Source organism: Sus scrofa, chromosome 15 (assembly GCF_000003025.6).
Source record: "Sus scrofa isolate TJ Tabasco breed Duroc chromosome 15, Sscrofa11.1, whole genome shotgun sequence".
Taxonomy (NCBI): Eukaryota; Metazoa; Chordata; class Mammalia; order Artiodactyla; family Suidae; genus Sus; species Sus scrofa.
In genome coordinates this window covers 25,022,357-25,042,641 of record NC_010457.5, presented here as the reverse complement: position 1 = coordinate 25,042,641, position 20,285 = coordinate 25,022,357, and the positions used below count along the sequence as shown (strand labels likewise).

General features: G+C 42.6%; 1 long non-coding RNA gene and 1 pseudogene across 4 annotated transcripts; one reads left to right on the top strand and one right to left on the bottom strand.

The window, feature by feature from the left end:
* LOC102163381 lies at positions 4,977–10,872 on the top strand. 4 transcript variants are annotated; one of them, XR_001301353.2, is made up of 3 exons: positions 5,146–5,250; positions 6,196–6,275; positions 9,338–9,441. It is a non-coding gene; the product is annotated as an uncharacterized LOC102163381 (long non-coding RNA). The 4 variants fall into 4 exon arrangements; XR_002339118.1 differs by having other exon boundaries at positions 6,196–7,152; XR_001301354.2 differs by lacking the exon at positions 9,338–9,441 and adding an exon at positions 7,009–7,368.
* On the bottom strand, positions 11,011–11,801 carry LOC102163252 (annotated as a pseudogene).

Below are 20,285 nucleotides of genomic sequence, written 5' to 3'. Positions count from 1 at the left end.
TATAAGTCAGTTTCTGTTCTGCAAATAAGTTTATTGTATCCATTTTTTAGATTCCACATATAAGTGATAGCCTATGATATTTATATCTCACTGTCTGACTAACTTCACTTAGCATTATAATTTCTAGATCCACCCATGTTGCTAAAAATGCCATTTCTTCATTCCTTTTTATAGCTGAGTAGTATTCTATTGTGTATATGTACCACATCTTCTCTATCCACTCCTTTGTCAATGGACATTTAGGTTGCTTTCATGTCTTGGCTATTGTATCTAGTGCTGCAATGAACATTGAGGTACATGCATATTTTCAAGTCATGGTTGTAGTGTAGTCTGAAGTCAGGGAGTCTGATTCCTCCAGCTCCACTTTTCTTTTTAGAATGGCTTTGGCTATTCTGGGTCTTTTGTGCTTCCAAACTAACTTTAACATATTTTGTTCTAGTTCTGTGAAAAATGCTATTGGTAATTTGGCAGTGATTGCATTAAATCTGCAGATTGGGTAGTATGGTCATTTTGACAATATTGAGTCTCGCGATTCAGAGCATGGTATATCTTTCCATCTGTTTATGTCATCTTTGGTTTTTCTCACCAGCATCTTATAATTTTCAGTGTACAGGTCTTTTGCCTCTTTAGGTAGCTTTATTCCTATTTATTTTATTCTTTTTAATGTGATGGTGAATGGGATTGTTTCCCTAATTTCTCTTCCAATCTTTCATTGTAAGTATATAGAAATAAAGTCGATTTCTGCATATTAATTTTTTATCCTGAAACTTTATGAAATTTATCGATGGGCTCCAACAGTTTTCAGGTAGTATCTTTAGGATTTTCTAGGTATAGTGTCATGTCATCTGAAAACAGTGATAGTTTTGCTTCTTCCTTTTTTTTTTTTTTTTTTTTTTTTTTTTTTTGTCTTTTTGCTATTTCTTGGGCCACTCCTGCAGCATATGGAAGTTCCCAGGCTAGGGGTCGAATCGGAGCTGTAGCCACTGGCCTACGCCAGAGCCACAGCAACGTGGGATCCGTGTCTGCAACCTACACCACAGCTCATGACAACGCCGGATTGTTAACCCACTGAGCAAGGGCAGGGACCGAACCCACAACCTCATGGTTCCTAGTCAGATTCATTAACCACTGCGCCACAACGGGAACTCCTACTTCTTCCTTTCTGATTTGGGTTCCTTTTATTTCTTTTTCTTCTCTGATTGCCATGGCTAGGACTTACAAAACTATGTTACATAGTAGTGGTGAGAGTGGACTTCCTTGTCTTGTTCCTAATCTTAGTGGGAATTCTTCAGCATTTCACCATTGAGAATGATGTTAGCTGTGGGTCTGTTACATATGACCTTTATTATGTTGAGGTATGTTCCTTCTACGCCCACTTTCTTGAGAGTTTTTATCAGAGATGGGTGTTGGATTTTGTCAAAAGCTTTTTCTGCATCTGTTGAAAGGATCATATGGTTTTTGTTCATCAGTTTGTTAATGTGGTGTATCACACTGATCGATTTACGGATATTGAAAAACCTTAGGATAAATCCCACTTGATTATGGTGTACAATCCTTTTAATGTATTGCTGGATTTAGTTTGCTAGTATCTTGTTGAGGATTTTTGCATCTATGTTCATCAGTGATGTTGGCCAGTAATTTTCTTTTTTTGTGGAGTCTTTGTCTGGTTTTGGTATAAGGGTGATGGTGGCCTCATAGAATGTGTTTAGGAATGTTTCTTCCTCTGTAATTTTTTGGAATAGTTTCAGAAGGATAGGTGTTAGGTCTTCTTTAAATGTTTGATAGAATTCGCCTGTGGGAGTTCCTGTCATGACTCAGTGGTTAACGAATCTGACTGGGAACGATGAGGTTGCGGGTTTGATCCCTGGCCTTGCTCAGTGGGTTAAGGATCCAGCATTGCTGTGAGCTGTGGTGTAGGTTGCAGACGTGGCTCAGATCCTGCGTTGCTGTGGCTGTGGTGTAGGCCAGCAACTATAGCTCTGATTAGACCGCTGGCCTGGGAACCTCCATGTGCCGCAGGTGCAGCCCCAGAAAAAACAAAAGACAACAACAACAACAAAAAAAGGAATTTGCTTGTGAAGCCATCAGGTCCTAGACTTTTGTTGGAAGTTTTTAAATCACAGTTTCAATTTCAGTACTTGTCATTGGTCTGTTCATCTTTTCTGTTTCATCTTGGTTTAGTCTTGGAAGCTTGTACTTTTCTAAGAATTTGTTCATTTCTTTTAGGTTGTCCATTTTATTGGCATATAACTGCTTGTAGTAGTCTCTTATGATCCTTTGTATTTCTGTGATGTCTGTTGTAACCTCCTTTTTCATTTCTCATTTTATTGATTTGAGTCCTCTCTTTTTTTTTTGATAAGTCTGGTTAAGGGTTTATCCGCTTTATTGATCTTTTCAATGAACCAGGTTTTAGTTTCACTGATCTCTTCTATAGTTTTCTCCATTTCTATTTCTGCTCTGATTTTTATGATTTCTTTCCTTCTGCTAACCTTGGGTTTTGTCTGTTCATCTTTCTCTAGTTGCTTTTGTTTATTTGAGCTTTTTCTTATTTCCTGAGACAGGCTTGTAATTGCTATAAACTTCCCTCTTAGAACTGCTTTTGCTGCATCCCATAGGTTTGGGATTGCTGTGTATTTGTTGTCATTTGCCTCTAGGTATTTTTTAATTTCCCCTTTGATTTCTTCAGTGATCCATTGGTTGTTCAGTAGCATGTTGTTGAGTCTCCACGTGTGCGGTTTTTTTTGCAGTTTTTTTCTCGTTATTTATTTCTGGTCATATAGCATTGTGGTCAAAAAACATACCTGATATGATTTCAGTTTTCTTAAATTTACTGAGGCTTGATTTGTGGCCCAGCATGTGATCTATTCTAGAGAATGTTCTGGGTACACTTGAGAAGAATGCATATTGCTGCTTTGGGATGGAATGTTCTACAAATACCTATTAAGTCCATCTGGTCTAGTGCATCATTTAAGGCCTGTGTTTCCTTGTTGATTTTCTGACTAGATGATCTATCCATTGTTGTAATCGAGGTGTTAAAGTCCCCTGCTATTATCATGCTATTGTCATTTTCTCCTTTTAAGGTTGTTAGCAGTTGCCTTATGTATTGAGATGATCCTAATTGTTACAATTAACAATTGTAATTAATATTAATATTACAATTGTTATATCCTCTTCTTGGATTGATCCTTTGATCATTATGCAAAGTCTTTCTTTGTCTCTTATAATATTCTTTATTTTAATTCTACCCTTAGCCTAGGAACTTCCATATGCTACAGGTGCAGCTGTAAAAAGACAAAGGAAGAATAAATTTAATCCAGGAAGTGAAAGACTTGTATACTGAAAACTATAAGACAGTGATGAAAGAAACTGAAGACCAAAAAAATGAAAAGATATTCTGTGCTTATGGATTGGAAGAATTAATATTGTTAAAATGTTCATACCACCCAAAGCAATCTACAAATTCCTATCAAAAATGAAATTCCTATTGAAATTATAATGGTATTTTTCACAGAAGTAGGAAAAAAGCTTCTAAAATTTGTACGGAACCACAAAAGAGCCCAAATAGGCAAAGCAATCCTAAGAAGGAAGAACAAAGCTGAAGGCACCATGCTTCCTGATTCCAAACAGGTCTTGGCATAAAAAGAGACACAAGATCGATTGAACAGAATAGAAAGCCCAGATATAGACTCACAAATACATAGTTAATTAATTTATGACAAAGGAGCCAACGATATACAATGTGGAAAGGACAGTATCCTCAATAAATTGTGCTGAGAAAATGACAAAAGTATGAAACTGGATCACTATCTTACACCATACACAAATATAAGTTCAAAACAGATTAAAGACTTTAACATAAGACCTGAAACCATAAAACTCTTAGAAGAAATCATAGGTAGTAAGCTCCTTCATGTGAGTCTTGGGGATGATTGTTTGGATTTGATACAAAAACAAAAGCAACAAAAATGAAAAATATGCAAGTGATGCTGCATCAAACTAAAATGCATTTGCACAACAAGGAAACAATTAACAAAGTGAAAAGACAACCTACCCAATAAGAGAAAATATTTATAAATCATATAGCTGATAAGAAGCTAATATCTAAAATATATAAAGAGCTCATACAGATGAATAGGAAAAAAAAAAAAAACAAACCCAACCAAACACTCTGATTTTAAAATGGGCAGAGGGAGATCCTGATATGGCACAATGAGTTAATTATCCTCTTCCATCCTTGTGGGTTAAGGATGTGGCATTGCTGTAGCTGCGGTGTAGGTTGTGGCTTCTGCTCAGATTCAATCCCTGGCCTGGGAACTTCTGTATGCTGCTGGGGAGACAAAAAATGAAAAAAAAAAAAAAAGAGGATCTGAATAGACATTTTTCCACAGAATCAAACAGGTATATGAAAAGATGCCCAACATTACTAACCATCAGGGAAATGCAAATCAAAATCACAATGAGATATCACCTCCTACCTGTTAGAATGTCTATTATCAAAAAGACAAGAAATTGGAGTTCCTATCATGGCACAGTGGTTATCGAATTCTACTAGGAACCATGAGGTTGCAGGTTCAATCCCTGGCCTCTCTCAGTGGGTTAAGGATCTGGTGTTGCCATGAGCTGTGGTGTAGGTCGCAGACGTGGCTCAGATCCTGAGTTGCTGTGCTGTGGTGTAGGCCAGCAGCTGCAGCTCTGATTAGACCTCTAGCCTTCGAACCTCCATATGCCATGGGTTTGGCCCTAGAAAAGACAAAAAACAAAACAAAACAAAAAAAGCAGAAATAACATGGGTTGGCAAGGATGTGGAGAAAAGGGAACACTTGTGCACTGTTGGTGGGAATGTAAATTGCTGCAGCTGCTATGGAAAAACCATACTGAGGCTATTCAAAAAATTAAACCTAGAGCTATCCTTTGAGCTAGCAATCTCATTTCTTTCTTTCTTTCTTTCTTTTTTTTTTTTTTTTTTTTTGCCTTTTCTAGGGCTGCTCCCCTGGCACATAGACCCCAAGCTAGGGGTCTAGGGGTCTAATCAGAGCTGTAGCCGCCAGCCTACACCAGAGCCACAGCAACGTGGGATCCGAGCCATGTCTGTGACCTACACCACAGCTCACGGCAATACCGGGTCCTTAACCCACTGAGCAAGGGCAGGGATCGAACCCGCAACCTCATGGTTTCTAGTCGGATTCATTAACCACTGCAACACGACAGGAACTCCTAGCAATCTCATTTCTGGGGATTTATCCAAAGGAGGTAAAAACACTAACCTGAAAAGATTCATGCACCTCTGTGTTCATTACAGCAGTATTTATAATAGCCAAAACATGGAAGCAACCAAAGTGTCTATCAGTGGATGAATGGATAAAGAAAATATGAGAGAGATGACAGATAGATAGCTATGTGTAAGATAGAAGTGTAAAATATGATGTGCACACACACACATCATGTGGATATGACGTCCGGCATGGTGACTATAGTTAATAATACTGTATTGTGTATTTGGAAGATGCTAAGAGAGTTGCTATATATATATATATATTTTTTTTTTTTAAAAGAGAGTAGATCTTCAGTGTGCTCATTGCAAAAAAGAATGATGTGTGGTGGTATTGACTAGATATTGACTAGACTTACTGTGGTGACCTTTGCAAAATATATACAAATATCAAATCATTATTTTGAATACCTGAAACTAATATAGTATTCTATGTCTATTATATCTCAATAAAAAAATAAAAAGAGGGAATAAGGAACTATTTAATCTTAATCTAATAAATTTGAAAACCTAGATGAAATAGATACAATCCTGAAGAAATACAAAATACCCACAGTGGTTCAAGAAGAAACTTGAAGTGGTGGTGAAAGCCATTTCTGCCTTCCTCAAAGGCTTCAGTCACATGTTGTTTTGTGCATGTGAGTTCTACCAAACTTTCATTTTATTTTTTTTTTGATAGGCAGGAAATAGATTTATTAGGATAGGAAGCTTGTGAGAGACGCAAGCAGGCAGGTAATGAAGCTCTGCCTCTACCAAACTTTTAAAGAACAGAAAGCTTCCATCTTAAACAATTAGCAATGAACAAAAGGAACGGCACAGTACAACAGGTGCCCAGCTTATACAAAATAAAATAAAATGGTCATTTTCTACTTGGTGTCCTAAGGCTCGCTGCCTGACCTCCGTAAACCTTCATTTCCTTATCTAAGGACTTGGGTTCACATCTGCTACATCCCAAGTGGTATGAAGATCAAAGAAGATAAAAATGTGCAATGCTTGGTGCCCAGAGGTAAGCTCCTCCCTCCTTTCCTTTCCTCTGCGCAAATCCAGGACTGTGGTTTTAAGAAGTCAAGACTCTTCAGAGAAGGGAGAAGTCATCCCAGGCTGAAATCATCTGTGAAAGTGTTAGAGTTCAGTTTTCCAGGGGAAACTGGCAATGCAGAGAGCTATGCTGGGTCTGCTGGGTCTGCTGGGGCGAAAGGCAGGGATTTTGCCTCCTGAGGACCTCTCCGCTTGGCTGAACCTGTAAGGACAGATGGGAAAATGCCAACTAAACTGAGCCCCTGCAGGGTGAGTTGGTAGGCAGAGGTCCAGGAACAGGTGGGCCAAGTCTCAGGGGAGGCCAGGAGAGGCTGGGCAGGGAGATGTGCCCAGGGAAGAACAGCTGGCCAGCGCCCGGGCTGTCCTAAGAGAGGCCATAAGCTAAGGTGACAGTGGCCACATTGTAACCTTCCCTGAAGCTGACCATGTGATGGAAATCTTCTGACAGCAAGCAAAGGGTTAAACTGCTTACTCTCCCCATTTTGTTGAGGAGGAAAGAGGCTAGAGGGGATTCCTAAGCTGTCTCTCCTGGGGGAGTCTGGGTAGGGGTGTGCTTTGCTTCAAAGTCCCTCTTTTGCGACATGGAGCCAGGTCTCGGGTGAAAGAGGAGTTATTTACAGTTGTGCAGTGGCCGGACCTGGGCCCTGTCAATATTTGGGATGGTTCAATCATTAACTAACCTCAGCCTTGTCCCTTGGTAGGTGCTGGGCCTGGGCTTGGCCACAGTCCTTGGGAACTGGAGCCTTGAGCCCCTCGAACTGCCTGCCCGCTGGGGGCTCTGTGGGGCTTCACCAGAGGGCAGGCGGGTGGCTGCGCCCGCCCTCCACTCAGGGAATCTTTCCAGGGTAGGTGTCCCCACCCACAGGGCTGCAGAGCTGTCTCGGGACCAAGTAAGCAAGTGCTTAGGGTGATAAAACAATTGGAGAAATGGGTTTCAGAAGAATCTGTCAAGAGAGAAAAAAGGCATTGAAAGTAGTCATCATGAGGAAGTCAAACTTTTTTTTTTTTTTGCTTTTTAGGGCCATATTCACAGCATATGGGGGTTCCCAGGCTATGGATCCAGTCAGAGCTGCAGCCGCTGGCCTACACCACAGCCACAGCAACACCAGATCTGAGCCGTGTCTGCGACCTACACCACAGCTCACGGCAACACTGGATCTTTAACCCACCGAGCGAGGCCGGGGATCGAACATGCATCCTCATGGATACTAGTCAAATTCGTTTCCTCTGAGCCATGATGGGAACTCTGGGAAAGTCAAAGTTTTGATGAACTTTATTGCACTTATTTTGTGGTTTGGTATTATTTTCATTTTAAATTATGTATGTAGTTCTTTGGTGGCACAGCGGGTTAGGGATCCAATATTTTCCCCGCAGCAGCTCGGGTTTGATCTCTGGCCCAGAAACGTCCACATACCAAGGGCATGGCCAAAAATAAATAAATGAAATAAATTATGTATGTGGGGAAAGAAAACACACGATAATCTTTCTAGTGCTCCGATCACCTACTGTTTCAGACCCTTTATGTGCACTGTTTGATTAATTCTCTAAGCCATCCTTAGAGATACAGGCTCTTGTTCCCTCATTTTACTTCTAGTAGGAAACTGAGGCTTGGCAAGTCAAAGTACTTTATTTATTTATTCTATTTTATTTTTTTTTTGCTATTTCTTGGGCCGCTTCCACGGCATATGGAGATTCCCAGGCTAGGGGTCGAATCGGAGCCACCAGTCTACGCCAGAGCCACAGCAACACCAGATCCGAGCCGCGTCTGCAACCTACACCACAGCTCATGGCAACGCCGGATCGTTAACCCACTGAGCAAGGGCAGGGATCGAACCCGCAACCTCATGGTTCCTAGTCGGATTCGTTAACCACTGCGCCACAACGGGAACTCCCAAAGTACTTTCTAAATGCACACGGTGAATATGGACAGAATGGGAGATCTGCCCCCAAGTTTGTCTGACCCCAAGCCAGGACTGTTTAGTTATATCCATCCTGGAAAAGAGACATCAGCAGGAACTGGGGAGGGTTACTGGGGGCAGGTGGGGGTGACCTCCAGGTGTTGGCAGAGACTGGTGCTGAATGGGGCCAGCCCTGAGGATATGGGGTCCTGATGGCTGACACATCCCTGCTGTGTGGTCTCCAAGGATGCAGTTCTGGTCTTCTTATAAGTGAGACATAGGAGGCAGGGACAACATTTCGCTTGAGATAAGGTAAGATAAGCTGTATGCTGGAACTAGGTGGCAGCAACTGGGCAGTAAGAAGGCCAGGTTGGCTCCAGGGAATCTATGTTGCCTGGGGGTCACCTCACCCTATGGGACACAGTTCTCAGTCTGGAGGGCAAGAAAACAGCTCACACAGCAAGCTGGTGGTAGATCTAGACCTGAAACACAGGTCCCCTGGTTTCTAGCTCATGTTCTGCACCCACTCACCACCTTCTACAATGAGTATAAGGGGTGGCCAAGGGTGTGGGCACTGAGGTCCCATGGGACCCTCCATCAGGCAGGAACATGTCACACATATATATTGTTTTAAATCAGGATATTCATGTACACAGTTAAACAACCAAATAGTAGAGTCATTATCTGCCATCTGATCTCTCCTCATTTACTCCTTTTTTCCTCTCTGTGCTGATTTAAGTCATTATTATTATTATTATTATTCCTTCAAGTTCACTAATTCTGTCTTCTCTTGTGTCCAATCCCCGTGAAATCTGTCTGATATTAATTTCAGATATTAAAGTTTTCAGTTCTAGAATGTCCATGTGATTTTCTTTGCATAATCCATCGCTCTGAAAAATTCTCCACTTTTTCACTCATTTTTTTCTCTATCTTATATTGTTATCATTATTTTAAATCATTGTCATCTTATGCCAACATCTGGATCTTCTATAGGGCTACATATATTGGCTTTTTCTATCTTGATTATTGGTTACGTTTTCCTGTTTCTTCGTCTATCTTGTAATTTTTACAGTATGCTGAACACTGTTTATAAAGTAACCAGTAACTGAAGAATACATATTTCTCCTACCAGAAAATGTTTCCGGAATTCCCGTCACAATTCAGCGGTTAACGAACCTGACTAGCATCCATGAAGACATGGGTTTCATTCCTGGCCTCACTCAGAGGGTTAAGGATCCAGTGTTGCTGTGAGCTGTGGTATAGGTCACAGATGTGGCTCGGGGCTACAGCTCTGATTTGACCCCTAGCCTGGGAAACTCCATATGCTGTGGGTATGGCCCTAAAAGACAAAAAAAAAGAAAAGAAAAGAAAAAAGAAGGAAAATGTGTCCCCTCTCTGGTTAAATAAAGGTGAAGCTGGATGGCAATTTTAGTTAGAATCAGCATCCATCTGGTTTCAAATGCTTCCTGAGGAGGATCTCTCAGCCTTGAACTGAAAGCCAGATAGGTCTGTCTTGCCTTCCCCAAAGATGCAGGAAGTTGTTCTTCTCTGGACAGTTTTAAACCCTGCTCTTGGGAGTTCCTGTTGTGGCTCAGTGGTAAAGAATTTGACTAGTATCCACGAGGATTCAGGTTTGATCCCAGGCCTTGCTCAGTGGGTTAAGTATCCAGCATTGCCCTGAGTTGGTGTAGATCACAGACATGGCTCAGATCTGGCGTTGCTGTGGCTGTGGCAGGCAGCTACAGCTCTGATTTGACCTCTGGCCTGGGAAATTCCATATGCTGCAGGTGCAGCTCTAAAAGGCAAATAAATAAATAAATAAGAAAAAACCCTCTGTTCTTCAGTTCCTCTGCCCTGCCCTGCCCTACCAATGCTCCTTCCAAATTCATCAATTTCTCCTTGCTTTTCTATCAGTTTTTGCCTCACATATTTTGACACTCTGTTTTTAGATGTATACATGTTAAATATCATTTTTATAAAAAGAATTGACACCTTTATCATTATGTAATATATTTTTTTATACCTGATATTTTTTCTTGGTCTAAAGTCTGCTTTGTCTAAAATTAATATAGCTACTCCAGCTTTCTTTTGATTAGTGTTAGCCTGGTGTATCTTTCTCCAACCCTTTACTTTTAATCTATCTGTGTCTTAATATTTAAAGTAGATTTCCTCTGTTTTCTATTCATAGCCCTTGTTCTTCATTTCTCTCTCTCTCTCTTTTTTGCCACACCCATGGCATGCAGAAGTTCCTGGGCCAGAGATTAAACCTGCGCCACAGCAGCGAGGTGAGCTGGTACAGCGACAACACCAGATCCTTAACCCATTGTGCTACAAAGGAACATCCTTTGTTTCTTTTTTCCTTCCAATATTTTTCTTTTTTCTCTGATTTTAATTGAGCATTTTATATTCTCTTTTTCTCCTCTCTTAGCATATCAAAAAGCAAAATTTTAGTTTCCCTTGAGTCTGCAATATACATTTGCATTCAACCTAAGTCTTCTTTCGAATAACACATCAGTTCATAGTGCAAAAAACTTATAATAGATTTGTTCCCAATTTATCTCTCCCAACTTTTATAACATTGTAGTCATTTCCCTTAACCATAATCTGTAACCACTATTATTATTTGCAACAAAATGTTACCTGTTAGATCAATTAAAAATAAGAAAATTTGAAGATTTTATTTTACCTTCATTTTTATTTCTTCTCTTCCTTTCTTTATGTACATCTGAGTTTTTGACCTATATACTTTTCCTTCTCTTTGAAAAATTTCTCCTAACATTTCTTTCTTTCTTTTTTTTTAACAGCTGAGTATCAATTTATTAAAAAGTTGGGGTTAAGCATCCACAGTGATGACTTCAACCTCGACTCCTGGTTCAATACTGATGGATGTGATCGGCTTAACAATCTCAGAAGGGCTGTGCAGGTCTATGAGTCGCTTGTGGATCCTCATCTGTAAACGATCCCAAGTTTTAGAACCTTCACCATAAGGGGTTTTTCTTGTAGTTATTCTCAGAGTCTTGGTGGGCATCCGCACTGGGCCCTTCACTTCGAGATTATTCTCCTTCACTCCTCTGAAGCACACACCTTCTCCAAAGACTTCACGTTGTGGCTGGAGAGGGTGATCCGAATCCGGTGAATCGCGACCTGGCTCCACTGGAGTCTTGCCAGTGTCCTTAAAGGCCATGTCTGCAGCACGCTTCCTGACCGACTTGTTCCTCTGGGAGGGTGAACAGCGGGGAGCCAGGAGCGGACGCAGACGGCCCAGGGCTCCGCGACAGCGCGGGCTGCGTCTTCCTCAAAGAATATTTCTTGCAAGGCAAGTCTGAAGACAACTTCCCTCAATTTCTATCCTGAGAAAGTCTTTATTTCTCCTTCACTTTTCAAGGATAAATTTCTGGATACAGAATTCTAGTTGGTGGAGTTTTTGTTGTTGTTGTTTTACAACTTTAAATATTTTGTATCACTCTTCTTGTTTGCATGATCTCTGAAGTTTGATGTAATTCTTTTCCGCGTTTCTCTATAAGTTATTTTCCCCTTTAGCTTCTTCCAAATGCTTTGCCTTTGATGTCTGCAGTTTGAATATTAGTATGCCTAGATGTAGATTATTTTTTAACTACTTACTCTCTGCTTATACTACATTTCTGTTCTTGCATGTTGTCCACTTTTTCATTAGCGCCCATAGGATACACATATGACGTAGCATATACATATGCCACACCTGTGGTGTATGGAAGTTCCCAGGGCAGGGACTGAATTCAAGCTGCAGCTGTGACCTATGCCTTAGCTGAGGCAATGCCAGATCCTCAAATCCACTGAGCCAGGCTGGGCATTGATCCTGAGCCTCTGCAATTTAGGTCACAAGAAAACCCAGGCATACAACCCTGTCTTGAGCTTTCAAATCCTAAGATGCTTGCTCTGACTTGACCTCTATTACTATTAGGAAAGTTCCTAAGCCACAGTTAATGGGGAAATTGGATGAACCAGCTGTTGGTTTCTCCAACCAGGGTGAAAGTAAATAGCAAAAAGCAAAACTGACCATGCCCATGCTCTCAGGCTAAATATTTGGCCTAATTTGGATGAATACTAGTTATGAACTCCTCCCTCACAGGCATGGTAACAACTCAGGGTGGTCTTAGCATCTAGAAGTCTATTTCCTTTGCCCCCACAGCTCCATTCGAGGTAATAGCAAAGGAAATGATAAAGGATCAGATTAATCGAGCCCTTTAAAGGACCCCTAAGGAGAGCAAGCATCACTTGATGAGAAGACTATAACAATGACTGAGCCCAGCATAGGGAACAAGGCTGAAGTGGTATAAGAGGTAACATCAATTGGCTTAAAGTCCAAGGGATGCTGAACTGGCTAAAAATAGTGAGGAGTAGAAGACCAGAAGTATGATATAATGGGATGGATTTATAATTCAAGGGAAACTCCCTAAGCTTACAGAACTGGATTATGAGCCCTTAACATTTTTCTTTTTTTTTCCCACAGTGCAAGGGATCTCCTTGCGTCTTGTCCTCCTAGGGATGCTATTAAAAGATAGATTTCCATCAAAATTTGGATTCTGGCCACTCAACTAGCATCACTTACTGTAAAATGCTGGCTCCTAACATACCGTAGGAAGCAGGGAAGGTGGAGATGAGAGTCTCATAAGGGGTTAAGGAACAGCTACTTTAAACCCTTCATCAACCTTCAAGAATTCACAAAAACAACATTTTTGTTCCTCACATGCCTTTCAACAATTGCTGGCCTTCAGAAACTTTGTAACCTATGGTTTCCCAAAGGCTTTGCAAAGACTAGAGTACATAGAGAGAGGAGATTTTGGGGTGGAGGGAATGGGAAGGAAAGTTTGCCTCGTGACTTGCTTTCTCTGTCTCTGGCCATCTCCCTCTCAGAACACTCTATTTGGTGCCTCTTGGCATATGGCAGGACGGTATAAACCCCGGACTGGACTCCTGGCCCTATTAGACTCAGGGGGGCTGACTTTGAGCCACAAGAGGTTGCTCAGGAGCTTAAATAGAATGACAGATGGGGAATCCTCCCTCACTTCATGTCCAGGATGCGTCTCAGGCTTGCACGCTCATTCACACACCCACACTCCTTTCTGAGGCAAAGGAAACTGAATGAATTAGAAAGTGTAAGCTTGCTGCCACTTACCTTGTGAGTGCTGGTGTATTAGATTGGATCTCAGATGAGCCCCCAAAAGATGATGCTGGAAAGATGTTACCAGAATCTGGGTTCTTGTTCATGCGGTCAAAGAATGAACTCCGAGAACACACAGGCAGCAAGCAAGCAAAGTCTTGACTACAGGAAAGCAAATAACTCCCAGGGTTGCTGGGAGAGGAGAGAAGAGCCCTCCTTCTCTATTGTTCTATAGGGACTTTTATCCCTTAAAGATGAGGGGGGTACCTACATGGGGTCCAGAAAGATGTGGTTTTCTCCCATTGGCCTTGCTCAATTACCTAGATGGGTCCTTGTCCAACAGGGTATTTAGGGGTGGAAATGTCCTGTAAGTCTCAAGGTTTCTTTGCCCCTTTCTTCCCATAAACTGAGTCACAGGAGATTAGGGATTAATGTCATCTGGGCATAGGTACACTCCCCATAGTAAACAAGGCCTGTGGGGCTGTTACTCCCTGGAGTTTTTAAGCCACAAATGTTAATCAATAGCCATATCAAAGAATGCATCAAAGCCCTTGCTCCTACACTGATTTATTATTCTGCCTCAGTTGGGTTCTGCTGCATAAGGATCCCCAACTGTGGTTTAATTACTAAATCCTCATTATGAACAATGAAAAGGAAAGGGACCTGACCCTTGCTAGTGCATTCCTCCATTGTGACCAGGCTTTTGCGGACTAAAAAAATACAACCTGAAAGTTGAGAGTTAAGTTTTATTTAGGGTGAAGTTAGAACTGGAGTCAAGCCCTGGAGACAGCATCTCAGGGGGCCCTGAAAAACCATTGAGCAGGTGAGGTGGAGGTGCCAGGATGTATGAGTTTTGCAACAAAGGGAAGGTAGTAGGAACAAAAGATTTACAGATAACCAGATTAACAGAAAATTAGTTTCTATGGGAAGATGTAAATGTCTGGGTTTACTGGAGTCACTCCTTTGATATGCACCTCAGCTGTGGGCCAGTCTCCTTTGTTTCTTCCCAGAGTTCCCTATGGGCTCACTGGCCCACCCTTGGGAGTGGTTGTTGTCACAGATGACCTTGACATCTTTTGTTTTGTCTGCTAACTACCGCCCAGTATTTCAGATAGCTCTGAAATACTGTCCTCAAGAGGAAAGGGGGAAATATCAAGAATAAATCACACAGGTGAAGGGGGAGGTGCATGCAGCCATGCACACATTTTACAGCAGTTTGTTTCTGGTCTTGTGAAGGTTGCTAACAGTCACAGACATCAGTCATCATTAAAGGATTTTAGTGATTTTTCTAGATATGAGGAGATGCAAGAATTGGGCTCATAAAACCTTCTCCTAAAAAATATCTAACTATCTGAAGGCCAGTTCTTCCAGTGTTCCCAGAGCACAGGGTGCCTCACTCCTGGTCTCCACTCTGAGTTCCACTGAGGGGGTGCTGCAGGTTGGCAGCTGCAGTGGCTCATGTTTTAACTCCATGTAGAGGCTGATGGCAAGTGCCAAACTTCAGTTCATACTTTCCTTGAATTTAAAAACCATCCCATGAAGGCCCCTACATTAGCTTTACCTGACCTGAGCCTGTTTCCACCACCTATATGTACATTAGAAAGGAGGAACTATCCTGGGGATGCTTATGCAAAAACTCAGACCTCTGACTCAGTTTATAGCTGATTTTTTTTTTTTAAGGGCCTTACCTGTGGCATATGGAGGTTTGCAGGCTAGGGGTCAAATTAGAGCTATGGCTGCCAGCCACAGCCACAGCCACAGCAATGCCAGATCTGAGCCATATCTGTGACCTACACCACAGCTCACAGCAACGCTGGATCCTTAACCCACTGAGGAAGGCCAGGGATCGAACCCGCAACCTCATGGTTCTAAAACTGACAGTACTAACAGCCTGACCCTAGCCAGAACATGAACTGAGACTTGAACCCAAGTGCTGGGACTCCAACCCAGGCAAAATCCAGTTTGTGACTTGAACCCATGTGCTGGGGCTTGAACCCAGACTAAACCCAGATTGGGACTTAAACCCATGGTTTTAAATTAGAATGACTCACCCTGTATCTGGACTCACTGATGTTCAGGTTCTTCATGTCTCTGTGCAGAAGGAATTCAGTGAGAGACAAAGTGATAGGCAAGAAACAGATTTATTAGGATAGGAAGCTTGTCAGAGATGCAAGTGGACAGGCAAGGAGGCTCAGCTCCAAGGATTCAGTGGGCTACAGTTCTATCATCCAAAGGAAGTGGGGTTGGAAAAGACCACCTCTTCCTTTCTGGGAGTAGTAGCTCCTCCTTGGTATCCTGTAAGGTGTGTATTCAAATCAGCAGAAGAGTGGTCCTCAAACTCTTGTCCTTGGTCTGAATCTGATTGCAGGCCTCACCCCATCCCCCACCCAATGAGTTGAGACAATTCTCTCAAATCCACTAGTCAAGCAAGCCTGCCTTGTTCTGATGGCTTTTTTGAGCAGTTTATTAATTTACAGTGATTTCCCAAAGTCCCCTAGATTTCCCTCTCTTATCTGAGATCCTCTACTGGGACTTCTATAACTACCTGTGCCTACTCCATCCCTATTAGTTCCTAGTCGGATTTGTTTCCACTGTGCCTACAGTCCCCAGCCTTTTTTTTTTTTTTTTTTTAATGAACTAGACCAAACTGCTAAATCTTTGTCCTCTGGCTGTTCTGCCCAGAAGGGCAAGTTGTCAATATCTATATTGACTCTAACTATGCCTGTTCAATCCTACATGCCCCTGGGGTTATCTGGAGGGGAGAGGAATGCTGACCTCAGGGAATAAACAGATTAAGAATTGGGGGGATGGGTAGGGGATTATGTGTTGCTGGAGGCTATACTCCTGCCAAAGGAGGTAGGGGTTATTCACTGCATAGGTCCTCAAAAAGAAGTAGGAATTATAAGAGGAAATAACAGAGCAGACATGACAGCTAAATAAGCAGTAGAGGATGGCGACAGACTTCAAATGACACTTCTACCAGCTCTCCCAGACCCTAACTCATGCACTCCCACCTACACCCCAGCAGAGAGGGGAAAAGCTTTGAGATGGGGCTATTTTTAAAGACCAGAATACCCAAGGTGGATGGATAATGGCCATGGGCAGCTGTTCCTTCCATCAACTCTTGCTCTGTACCGTTCAGGAAACCCACCAGAGGACACATTATGGGTAGGGGGGCCTATAGAAATGGCTCATAAAGCCATGGCTGCCCCCAGTTTCCCTAGTCTCCTTCCACAGGTGGTTGCAGCTCAACCTATCTGCCTTCAGAATAAGCCCAATTCTCACCCACCCCAAAGTCATTGGAGTGATCCCCACCCGGCATAGAGGCATATATCCAGGTCACAAGTGGCAAACTGACTTTACAGCAATGTTCTGGGCACAAGGAAATCTTAGATATTTGCTGGTTTTGACACCTGGATGGAAGTACTTCCCACCTGAACCAAGACTGCCTTGGAGCCTCTAAGGCCCTGCTCCAGAGAATAATCCCTTCGATTGGGCTCCCCAAGTCCATCCAGAGTGACAGTGGGCCCACCTTTGTTCCCAAGTTACTAAGGGAGTCTTTAGTGCTCTGGGAATTAAATTGGGTTTACACCCCACTTGGAAACCACAATCCTCAGGAATAGTAGAACAAATCAAACCTACCAAAGAAACTTAGCCAAGCTATGTCAAGACACTCATCAACCCTGACCCCCTTTCTCCCCACAACATTTGTGAAAATGTGAATAGTCCCTAAAAGAAAGATCATGTCGAGTCCATATGAGCCCATGTACAAGAGGCACATTCCTGAAGGACCCAGCTCCAAGACCAACCTTAGGGATGTGGACCAAGAGAATATGCCTTACAGAGAGGGGAAAATAATCACAGCTTTACACCATACAGCAATCTGAACATCCTTCCCTTCTGACATGGTTGTACATCTTTCTCCCTGTGGGAAGTGGGTTTATTTGAAAACCTGGAAGGCTGGAAATCCACAAGACCAGTTAGATTCCAAATGGACAGGACCTTATCTACTCATCCTGACCATTTGTTCTGCCCTAAAATTACGGTGCACAACTCCATGGTCCCACCATACCAGAGTGAAGACAGCATCTATGCCTGAGGATGAAATTACTGAGCCACCCACTCAATACATTTGTGAACCTGTCACAGACCTTAAGTTGCTTCTCAAAAGGATGAACTTCCCAACAGATAAGTAATGCAGGGATTGGCTTAGTAGTTGGCCTTGTTGCTGTTGTCTTACTTGTTTTCTGCCATTCTGCCAAACATCTCATCTGTCCATGTTGGATGTGAATGTTGGAAGTAGGGTGAGTAGCCATTCTTGTCTATTCTTTCTTATCTTCTCCTCTCTGTCTCTTACAGCTGTCCATGCAGAATAGGAATTTAGTACAATCGTAAATTTCTCCAGGATTATAGCCCATGGACAAAATCTATCCCAGCGCTGGTCCATCACCCCGACCCACACAGTGTTGCCTTTAGACTAAAGGTATTACATTTTACCCCTAAGAATGACAACCTCACTCTCTCTCACCGTGGCTCACAGGTCTGCTAAACTTACCCCTTTTGAAGTTCATGTCCCATCCCTAATGTGGCTTCCCTGATTGGACCTCACCCCTTGCATTAATATCTCCAATGAAGACAAAACACTCACTGAAGTGCCATCTCTCTGACCCATCTCACTACCACTGCTCTTCAAAAGCTCCTACCAAGGTGAGAAACCTGTAATAACATCCTGGAGCTGCTCTGGACTCTGAGCATGCTTCTTCCATGACCTCACAATTTTTGTGTCCCAGGATTGACTCCTATGGAAATCTCACCCATCGGTGCCCTCTGCACTGACTCTATGGATACACACAGGGACCAGATGGGAGATGTACTTATTGGGAAGGGATGAAGCTGGTTGTCTGATATTTAGTATATGGCTCTCCTGAGGCTTGGGGAAAATCCACCAGTCAGGAAGCCCCCAGTGACCGCCCCCCCCATGCAGGTGGGCCTCTCTCCTCACACTGCAAGGACACCCCCTCTTGGGTTGGTCTCTTACGAAGATGGTTCAACTCCTTAGAAGTGCAGTAGGCATGTGCTCCCTCTGGGTACTTGTTCCTTTGGAGCCCAGGGGTAAACCACTTGGCCCATCAGAACAACCCTGACTCCTCTGGGGGTCGGGTCTAGCCTACCCTTGCTTAGATGACGGACGCTCAGTTTGTGTACAACGCAGCTAGGCTGGCTAAGTTCTAGGAACCTGGGTATAACTGTTCATAACATCACCCAGCCCTGAGTTTAAAGGGCATTAAGCACAATAAAAGGGCAATAGACTCATTCTGGTATGAGTAGGGATTGCTCTTGGACTGGGTGTCCCCCGGGGAGGTTCTGCATACCATGAAGTCACTGTACAAAACCTCACATGGCTCCTTGAGGACTTGTCTAAAAACATGGGGGATGCCTTACAGGAACCCCGTATTTCTCTGGACTCATCACAAATGTTCTTGGCAATAGGCTAGCCCTTGACAATCCTCTGGCTGAGCAAGGGGGAGTCTGTGCACTGATTAATAACACCTGCTGCACATATGTCAATAACTCTGGTCAGGTTGAGGTAACAATAAAAGAGATATATGAGCAAGCTCAGTGGTTACAGTTACACCACACATGTGGAATTGAGCATTTGTGATCAGCACAAAGAACCATCACGGGGGTGCCCTGAGCTGCCAGGCTCCTGCAGGGAGGGCTGCCCTGTGCCTGCTCGCCCACCTGGGAAGGATCTGCCCATGATTTTCTGAGCCGAGAATCTGACTTTGTTTTGTTTCACATACAAGTTATTTCTGTATGTCTTTAAGATATGCTAAATTTTCTGGGAATATAACAATGATGCGAATCTGGAAAAGCTTGCTTTCATAGTTATTCATAAATTTACTAAGAATTCTCTGACATGTTGGAAAGCTGAATCTCCTGGCTCAGAGTTTCTGAATTGTCAGTAAATGCACCAGGATTTGTTACCACAGTAATGTGAATTACATACAAAGATGCCTCTTTGCCCTCATTTGAAAACATTAAATATAAAGGTTGAATCATATCAAATGTTACCCATCTTAAATCTAAACTGAAGGAAAAGCAAACATCTGGTAATTTAGTGTAGTTGAAGCCAAGTACTCACCTGTTAAATTATGTATTATTTCATTAGAATGTATTATCTTTAATTATCCTCTCTATTGTAACTATAACTGCATAGATATACACATATATATAATTACACATTTCCCCCCTTTTTTGGCCGCAACCATAGCACCTGGAATTTCCCGGGCCAGGGGTTGAATCTTCCTCGCATCTGCAACCTGCCACAGCTGCAGCCCCAGATCCTTAACCCACTGTGCCAGGCCAGGGATTGAACTGGCAATGCCACAGAGACAAGTTGGACCATTAACCCACTGTACTACAGGGGGAACTCCACATAATTATACCTTAATTGTATCTGTAGAGAAGTTACGTAATCTCTGCATCTGAATTCAGGAAGTGAGGAGAGTGTTACAAAATACTTAATATAAAAGGGGTGAGGGTCTGATGGGCTGACAGAACCCCCATGACGTAGCACTTCATTCCTACTAAGGTACTAGAATCAAAAAGACAGACAATTGGAGTTCCTGCCTTGGCACAGTGGAAACAAATCTGACTAGGAACCATGAGGTTGTGGGTTCGATCCCTGGCCTCGATCAGTGGGTTAAAGATCCAGTGTTGCCGTGGCTCGGATCCTGCATTGCGGTGGCTGTGGTGTAGGCCAGATACTCTAGCTCCAATTCAATCCCTAGCCTGGGAACCTCCATACATATGCTGTGGGCACACTCCTAAAAAGCAAAAAAGCAAAAAAAAAAAAAAAAAAAAAAAAAAAAAAGACAGACAATAACAAGGGGAGAAATTGAAATGGGAAATTTCAGCAGTGCTGGTGGGAATGTGA